We start from the raw sequence: 9,650 nt of genomic DNA, 5'->3' as shown, positions 1-9,650 counted from the left end.
GGGAGCAAGGAAGAGGGACGCGGCGGAGAAATCTGTCCGCCGCCCGCCACCGCAGGCAGCGGGCAAGGGAGAGGGACGCGGAGGAGTAATATGTCCGCCGTCGCCGCGGATTTCCGGCGGAGCTTGACGGGGACGAGCGGTTCCCCACTTGGGTCTACTGCCGGTCGCTTACGACAGCGGAGACGGATGATCGGCGGCTCCGCTGGAAGAACGCCAAGGCGCTTCGGCTTGCCATCGAGCAGTTCGAGCGCGAGGCAGAGGATAAAGCATTGGAGGCGGCTCGGCTGGCGGAGCTCAAGCGGCAGCAGGACCGGGCCGTCCGGCGCCTCAAACGCCTCATCATCCTCTGCTCCTCCTCTGACGATAGTGACGACCACGGCGCCTCGTCCGACGACTCGGACGATCCTCCACCAGCCGCCGACGCCTACAGCTGCGCCGGCGACCGAAAAGGGTAAGGGCCGGTGAGGAAGTGATGAAAATCCGCTCTCCACTTTAATTTTAAGTTTTTAGACGTAGTTTAAAGTTGTCCGTCATTATGTGCATTATGTGAACTTTGGCGTTTTTTCGAAGATCCGTTGATGATCTTTTGATGAACGTATAGTACATTTTTATGTCCGTTTGATGATCTTCGTAGTTTGATCAATGTTGCATAGTTTAGTATGGGTATAGGAGATCTGATATGAAATACACGAATGTAGATGCCACAATTTGTGAAGTGACCGATCAATGCCCGCAGACACACCGTGTTTGAGGCTGTAGATGCTCTGAGGCAGGGAATCGGAGAGGAGAGCGAGAAAGCGGTCGGCCGCACCAACTATAGTGCTGGAGGCGTTGTCTCTACGTCGGAATAGATTCTCGGAAGGGAGAGAAACTGAGGAAGGATCTGCGGCAAGGAAGAGGGTAGCGTGCAAGGTCGCGTCCGTTCATGTGGGGCCATGTAAATCGATCAACACAATCGGCCCTGGGAGCTCCAATCCCAAGGACTTATAGTGTATCTAAAGATAAGCGAGGATATGAAAAATGTAAGAAGAAGAGAAATTGAAGAGCATATTCAATCTCAAAAAGTGGCCATTGGCAGCTTTTTTTGTGAAATATAGATGTTAATGACGATGAGATTCATGTCGGATAGTACTAATCAAGATGACTTAGATTTTTTCTTTTGGCATGAGTAGTTCTTCGAGAAATCCACACTACCACAAATCCACAATGATTAATGAAAAATAGTCCAATTGGTTTTCCTTTGCACAACAAGCAAGCAATTATTAAAAGACAATTTATTGGATCTATTGTATCGATAACATGACTGACTGTCGAAACCCTTCCCTTACATGTAATGGCTGAGGGCAACTGACAACACACACTTTCAGAGCAAACACATTACAAAGATAAGAGGGGATTGACCACATGACCCATGAATAGGACCACACCAGAGATGTCTTCCCGGACAAGGAAGAGGAAAGGGTGATCCGCGATGAAATCCATGACCGAGGGCGGCCTTGCCTGTTGCGGGACCATTTTAATAGCAGTTGATGCTGCAGCCTCAGTTCCTTGTTCGTTCACTTCCACAAACGCTTGGTGGAAAACAGATGAGACACGAAGACCTTGTGGCATTAGGGAATCCACCATCTCCGAAAAATCCGCTTCATCGCCGAATGGAAGCTGGAGGCCCAAACATTTGAGTAAATCAGATGCTTCAATTCCAAATGATATCTTGAACTTGGGGAGCTTGAATTGCCTAAGTGCAACCCTCTGCCTTGGGATATGCCGCTCCAGGAAGTCTGGTTCAGCACTCAATTTTTCGGCCAAGCTTGAGAGACCACCTGGTGCTTCTGGAAGAAGGATATACATGAAGAACTGCCTATTGTCCCCACCTTGCTTGTAAGGAAGCTTAAGTACCTTCAACCCATCAGAAGACAAAAGGTATTGGTCATCCATGCTGGACATGAATGGTGTTTGAACTGAGCTCCCATCAAGAAGGTAGAAGTAGTCGTTTTTTGTTCCATATGAATCAAACTGCTCTGTCCAAGCTCCTTTGAAATAAAGGGCATTGGCAAGAACAAGTTTAGTGGTATTGTCAATAGATCCTGGGGGAGAATGTCCTTGATGCGACCGCTCGTGACTTTCTCTACCCATGAATTCACTTGAGTAGTAACTTCAGCGGCCTGGGCCATGGAAAAAATAAACAAAGGTCAATTATGTAATGAAAATAGTTTGACGGTACTGCTGTGCCACCAACCTTTGAACAAACCAATAGAAAATTCTTTCAAAGAACAAAATATAATAGTTGTGCTAAGAATGCAAAGCAGCATACTAGCGTTTTTATAAAGCATTTTTATAGTAAAATTTTCAAACACATAGTAAAATCAGCACATACAACGACGTATGATAGAAAAACAATTCATATGAGCATACAAATTTGAATGGCCATCACAACATCTCGAAGCACCACTATGCAATACCTTTTACAGAAATATTCCCAAAATTATAATCTTTAGCTGATTTTTTTGTACATCTTCTTACGTTGGAGACAAAGTTTCCAGGAAATACTCCCAAAATTATAATCTCACTTCGCTGAAGAGCGTAATTAAAGTATAAAACATGAGAAAATTCCCCAGCCTTCATATCCCTAGATAGCACGGTATGAGAATTACACTCCCAAAAGATTAGGTATGCTCAGAAAAGTAACAGACTAGGATAAGCAAAATCATTCACAGTTCAAGGTAGCAGCTGTGAACTATGCTTACAAAGGTGAAGCTTCTAGTGTAAAAAACAGTGGTATACGATAACCACTAAATTACAAATCTAGAATGTGTATAAGATTAATACAGACCTCTATATTACATCAGCAGAAAACAAACACTTTGAGTGAAGCAGTGGCATGCCAACATGTACAGGCGGCTGAAGTAGTTAGTTAAGCATGTCATTGTTTCTCTCAAATGTACATAATTGTGTCCGTTAAAAATTCTTTTACATTGTTTTTGTTTTCTGGTAAGAACCAAGTTGGGGGGGGGGGGGTCACCTTAGTTTGGAAGTCCACGGATTGGGTCTCGGCCTTGTACTTGCACACTGCAATCTCTTGGAAGGATGGCTTGAGGAGCAGCGACGCGTCCACGAAGACGCCATTGGCGAAGGCGACACGCGGACCACCAGCGGAGGACGCGTCGGCGAGCACAAACTGGACCACCTGCTCGGCGAGCGCGTGGAGTCCCTCGACCTTGCCTGTCCCGAGTGTGGCGACGAGTTGGTCCCGAGTGGCACTGCCCGCGCCAGCGGCGAGGAGGCTAAGTGCAGAGTAGAGGGAGACCGGGGAGAAGGCGGCATTGCTGGCAGCAGACTTAGGGTTGGATGAGATGGTGGAGGCGAGACGGAGGGCGAAGCGGGTCTGGTGCGCGATGGAGAGGCGGACGTCGGTGGCGAGGGTGGTTGCCATGGCCGAGGTGGTGGTTTGTTGGGCTTTGGTTAGACTTGAGAGGAAGAGAGTAAATGGGAACTTTGGAAGTGCTAATTTTATGGGTATCTTGTGGCTATTTAACGGGAGCCACATGCCCACGGTTGTGCAAAGGTTCAAAGCATCTGCATTGTGACCAACAAAACCGCAAAAGCAACTTGGGAAGGCTCTCGATCAATTGAGTCATAAAGGAAGATAAGTGGTTTGTTGTCTCTCGTTTAATTAGTCATCGTCCAGTCATTTCGTATATATGGGAGAAACCTGAACTAATCCTTATCTATTTCTCAAAATATCCCATCCTATCCCGGGTAAGTGTGCGGTTTTCAGTCTTATCTTTCCGCACATATGAATTCTGTAGAACATCAAATTCATCTGGAGATTGGTATACGCCTCGTGACCTGTTCATTTTAGAAGCATGGTGTTTTATTAAGATCACACAACTAATTAGTAGTATTCCCTTTGATTCATATTAGTTGTCGCTGAAACAGATGTATCTAGATGTATTTTAGTGCTAGATACATCCGTTTGAGCGACAACAAATATGGATCGTAGGGAGTACTAAATGCCAAGCTTAAGATAGTGATGCCAATGTGTAAAGTTTTAAAGAAGATTTGCATTGTAAATCATGACATGACATGATTGGGATTTGCATCACTTGACGTGGGGTGTGGGCTTGGCATTTCTTTACAGAGGGAGTACATAAGATTTGCATTGTATTGCATCACATAACAAATTTTGTATTTTCATCACTTTTCGTGTGGTGGAGGCTTAGCTTATGGTCAAATTAAAATCTTATGATCCAAAATGGAGCATGATTTCATTCCTTAGCTGCTCCCTGACATACTAAAGGATGGCGCTGCAAAAGATGACAAAACAATCTGTCTTTTCCATTGCGTCTGCTTGTTGCCATGGACGTTGCATTCAGAGATGTGCCACCTGTTTCTTATGTCATGTACATTGGTCTGATCCTGGCAGTAGTATCGCTCTTTGTCATGTACATATCTCACTACAAATAATACATGTATACAAAAAAATTCTGTTATTCTCATTTACCTACTCGAGGACGAGCAGGAATTAAGCTTGGGAATGCTGATACTTCTCCAATGTATCTATAACTTTTGATTGTTTCATGCTATTATATTATCAATCCTGGATTATATGCATTTTTATGCTATTTTATACCACTTTTGGGACTAACCTATTAACCCATTGCCCAGTGCTAGTTCCTATTTTTTACTTGTTTTGGCTTTTCAGAAAAACAATACCGAACGAAGTCCAAATACGATGAATTATGGTTATTTTCTCTGGACCAGAAGGGGTCCTAGAAGGTTCAGGAGGAGGCCAGAAGAGCTACAAGAGAGCCACGAGCTCACAAAGTGCGCCCCCTGAGCTTATGGGCCCACGCAACTCCGTTTGACCTAATTCCAAGCCTATAAATTCACAAATATTCCCAAACCAACAGAGAGCCATCCGAAACACTTTTTCCACCACCACAAGCTTCTATTCTTCCGCGATTCCATCTGGAGGCCTTTACCGGTACTCCGCCGGAGGGGGAATCGATCACTGAGGGCTTCTGCATCATCCGTGCCGCCTTCCGATGATGTGTGAGTAATTCACCGCAGACCTACGAGTCCATAGCTAGTAGCTAGTGGCTTCTTCTCTCTTTGATCTTCAATACAATGTTCTCCTCGATCTTCTTGGAGTTCTATCCGATGTAATCTTTTTTGCAGTGTGTTTGTTGGGTTGTTGGTTACTGTGGTGAAATCTATAACAGAGGGCTGAGTAGATTGTTGCTTTCGAAGCAACAATGGAGAGTGATCAATAACACTTCCATTTATGAGCTTGTTATGATTTCTAGATGATTGTGCCAATGAAACACTATACTTAATAGTGGTTCTATAGCCAGTCCAAGGAATCATAGGTCCTTCTAGTGATTCAATACATACAAAGCCATTATGATAGAGGCATTGAAATGCATATGATACACATGGATATGAAGTTTTCAAGATCCAATGGGATGAAGGCTATACCACAAGCTGAGTATGGACAAACACCAGACTGCCATTGGTGTAAATAAAAATGTGCTAACTAGATTATTGACTTTAGTGCAAGTTGAATACTATTGGAAATATGCCCTAGAGGCAATAATATAATATTATTATATTTCCAGGTTCATTATTAAGAGTTTATATTTCATGCTATAAATGCTAGGATCCTGGAATGTGAGATTCAGTGGAAAACCCATTGCTACCTCTTGAGCCCTGTGTTGGTTTTCCCTTGAAGAGGAAAGGGTGATGCAGCAAAGTAGTGTAAGTTTTCCCTCAGCTTTTGAGAACCAAGGTATGAATCCAGTAGGAGGCTACGCGCAAGTCCCTCGTACCTACACAAACAAACAAGAACCTCGCAACCAATGCGATAAAGGGGTTGTCAATCCCTTCACGTCCACTTGCGAAAGTGAGATTTGATAGAGATAGTATGATATGATAAATATATTTTTGGTATTTTATAATATAGATTGGAAAAGTAAAGATGCAAATAAAAGTAGATTGAAAGCTTATATGATAAAAGATAGACCCGTGGGCCAGAGGTTTCACTAGTGGCTTCTCTCAAGATAGCATAAGTATTACGGTGGTGAACAAATTACTGTCGAGCAATTGATAGAAAAATGCATAGTTATGAGAATATCTAGGCATGATCATGTATATAGGCATCACGTCCGCGACAAGTAGACCGACTGCTGCCTGCATCTACTACTATTACTCCACATATCGACCGCTATCTAGCATGCATCTAGAGTATTAAGTTCATAAGAACAAAGTAACGCATTAGGCAAGATGACATAATGTAGAGGGATAAACTCAAGCAATATGATATAAACCCCATCTTTTTATCCTCGATGGCAACAATACAATACGTGCCTTGCTGCCCCTGCTGTCACTGGGAAAGGACACCGCAAGATTGAACCCAAAGCTAAGCACTTCTCCCATTGCAAAAAAGATAAATCTAGTAGGCCAAACCAAACTGATAATTCGAAGAGACTTGCAAAGATAACCAATCATACATAAAAGAATTCAGAGGAGATTCAAATATTTCTCATAGATAAACTTGATCATAAACCCACAATTCATGGATCTCGACAAACACATCGCAAAAAGAATTACATCGAATAGATCTCCAAGAAGATCGAGGAGAACTTTGTATTGAGATTCAAGAGAGAGAAGAAGCCATCTAGCTAATAATTATGGACCCGAAGGTCTGTGATAAACTACTCACAACTCATTGGAGAGGCTATGGTGTTGATGTAGAAGCCCCCCGTGATCGATTCCCCCTCCGGCGGAGCGCCGGAAAAAGCTCCAAGATGGGATCTCACGGGTACAGAAGGTTGCGGTTGTGGAAATAGGGTTTCGTGGTGCTCCTGGATGTTTTCAGGGTATGTAGATATATATAGGCGAAGGAAGTCAGTCAGAGGAGCCACGAGGGGTCCACGAGGGTGGGGGGCGCGCCCACCCCCCTAGGGCGCGCCTCCCTGCCTCATGGCCGCCTTGTTTGTTTCTTGACATCCACTCCAAGTCTCCTGGATTGCGTTTGTTTCAAAAATAATTCTCCCAAAGGTTTCATTCCGTTTGGACTCCGTTTGATATTCCTTTTCTGCGAAACACTGAAATAGGCAAAAAACATCAATTTGGGCTGGGCCTCCGGTTAATAGGTTAGTCCAAAAAATGATATACAAGTGTATAGTAAAGCCCATAAATATCCAAAACGGGTAATATATAGCATGGAACAATCAAAAATTATAGATACCTTGGAGACGTATCAAGCATCCCCAAGCTTAATTCCTGCTCGTCCTCGAGTAGGTAAATGATAAAAACAGAATTTTTGATGTGGAATGCTACCTAGCATATTTCTCAATGTAATTTTCTTTATCGTGGCATGAATGTTCAGATCCAAATGATTCAAAATAAAAGTTCATATTAACATAAAAATAGTAATACTTTAAGCATACTAACAAGTAATCATGTCTTATCAAAATAACGTAGCCAAAGAAAGCTTATCGCTACAAAATCATATAGTTAGGCTATGCTTCATTTTTGTCACACAAAATACTCCCATCATGCATAACCCCGGTTTCAGCCAAGCAATTGGTTCATACTTTTTAACGCGCTTCAGCGTTTTCAACTCTCACGCAATACATGAGGGTAAGCCATGGATATAGCACTATGGGTGGAATAGAATATGATGATGGAGGTTGTGTGGAGAAGACAAAAAAGGAGAAAGTCTCACATTGACTAGGCGTATCAACGGCCTATAGAGATGCCCATTAATAGATATCAACGTGAGTGAGTAGGGATTGCCATGCAACAGATGCACTAGAGCTATAAATGCGTGAAAGCTCAACAAAAGAAACTAAGTGGGTGTGCATCCAACTCGCTTGCTCACAAAGACCTAGGGCATTTTGAGGAAGCCCATCATTGTAATATATAATCCAAGTTCTATAATGAAAAATTCCCACTAGTATATGAAAGTGACAACATAGGAGACTCTATCATGAGGATCATGGTGCTACTTTGAAGCACAAGTGTGGAAAAAGCATAGTAACATTGTCCCTTCTCTCTTTTTCTCTCATTTTTTGGGTGGGCTTCTTTGGCCTCTCTTTTTTATTTGGGCTTCTTTGGCCTCTTTTATTTATCATGAGGTCCGGAGTCTCATCATGACTTGTGGGGGAATCATAGTCTCCATCATCCTTTCCTCACTTGGGACAATGCTCTAATAATGAAGATCATCACACTTTTATTGATTTACAACTCAAGAATTACAAGTCAATACTTAGAACAAAATATGACTCTATGTGAATGCCTCCAGCGGTGTACCAGGATATGCAATGAATCAAGAGTGACATGTATGAAAGAATTATAACGGTAGCTTTGCCACAAATACGATGTCAACTACATGATCATGCAAAAGCAATATGACAATGATGGAGCGTGTCATAATAAACGGAACGGTGGAAAGTTGCATGGCAATATATCTTGGAATGGCTATAGAAATTCCATAATAGGTAGGTATGGTGGCTGTTTTGAGGAAGGTAAATGGTGGGTGTATGATACTGGCGAAATTTGCGCGGCACAAGAGAGGCTAGCAATGGTGGAAAGGTGAGAGTGCGTATAATCCATGGACTCACATTAGTCATAAAGAACTCATATACTTATTGCAAAAATTTATTAGCCCTCGAAGCAAAGTACTACTACGCATGCTCCTAGGGGAAGGGTTGGTAGGAGTTAACCATCGCACGATCCCGACCTCCACACATAAGGAAGGCAATCAAAAGAACACCCCGTGCAACAAATTTGTCACACAATGTTTACCATACGTGCATGCTACGTGACTTGCCAACTTTAACACAAGTATTTCTCAATTTCATAATTACCCAACTAGCATGACTCTAACATTACCACCTTTATATCTCAAAACAATTATCAAGTATCAAATTTCTTATAGTGTTTCATGCACTTTCTATGACAATTTTTATTATACCCAACTTGGATGCCCATCATATTAGAACTAATTTTATAACCAAAGCAAATACCATGCTGTTCTAAAAGACTCTCAAAATAATATAAGTGAAGCATGAGAGATCAATAATTTCTACAAAATAAAACCACCGCCGTGCTCTAAAAAGATATAAGTGAAGCACTAGAGCAAAATTATCTAGCTCAAAAGATATAAGTGAAGCACATAGAGTATTCTAATAAATTCCGATTCATGTGTGTCTCTCCCAAAATGTGTGTACAGCAAGGATGATTGTGGTAAACTAAAAATCAAAGACTCATATCATTCAAGATGCTCCAAGAAAAACACATATCATGTGGCGAATAAAAATATAACTCCAAGTAAAGTTACCGATAAACAAAGACGAAAGAGGGGATGCCTACCGGGGGCATCCCCAAGCTTAGGATTTTGGCTATTCTTGAATATCTTGGGGTTCCTTGGGCATCCCAAAGCTTAGGCTCTTGCCACTCCTTATTCCATAATCCATCAAATCTTTACCCAAAACTTGAAAACTTCACAACACAAAACTCAACAGAAAATCTCATGAGCTCCGTTAGTGCAAGAAAGCAAACCACTACTTTAAGGTACTGTAATGAAATCATTCTTTATTTATATTGGTGTTAAACCTACTGTATTCCAACTTCTCTATGGTTCA

The 9,650-nt window shown here is 42.2% G+C and overlaps 1 pseudogene; it reads right to left on the bottom strand.

Annotated features, from left to right (window-relative positions):
* Positions 1 to 1,259: 1,259 nt before the first annotated feature.
* On the bottom strand, positions 1,260 to 3,483 carry LOC119306135 (annotated as a pseudogene).
* Positions 3,484 to 9,650: the final 6,167 nt, after the last annotated feature.

Source organism: Triticum dicoccoides, chromosome 5B, assembly GCF_002162155.2.
Source record: "Triticum dicoccoides isolate Atlit2015 ecotype Zavitan chromosome 5B, WEW_v2.0, whole genome shotgun sequence".
NCBI lineage: Eukaryota > Viridiplantae > Streptophyta > Magnoliopsida > Poales > Poaceae > Triticum > Triticum dicoccoides.
This window is presented reverse-complemented; position numbering and strand designations above follow the sequence as displayed.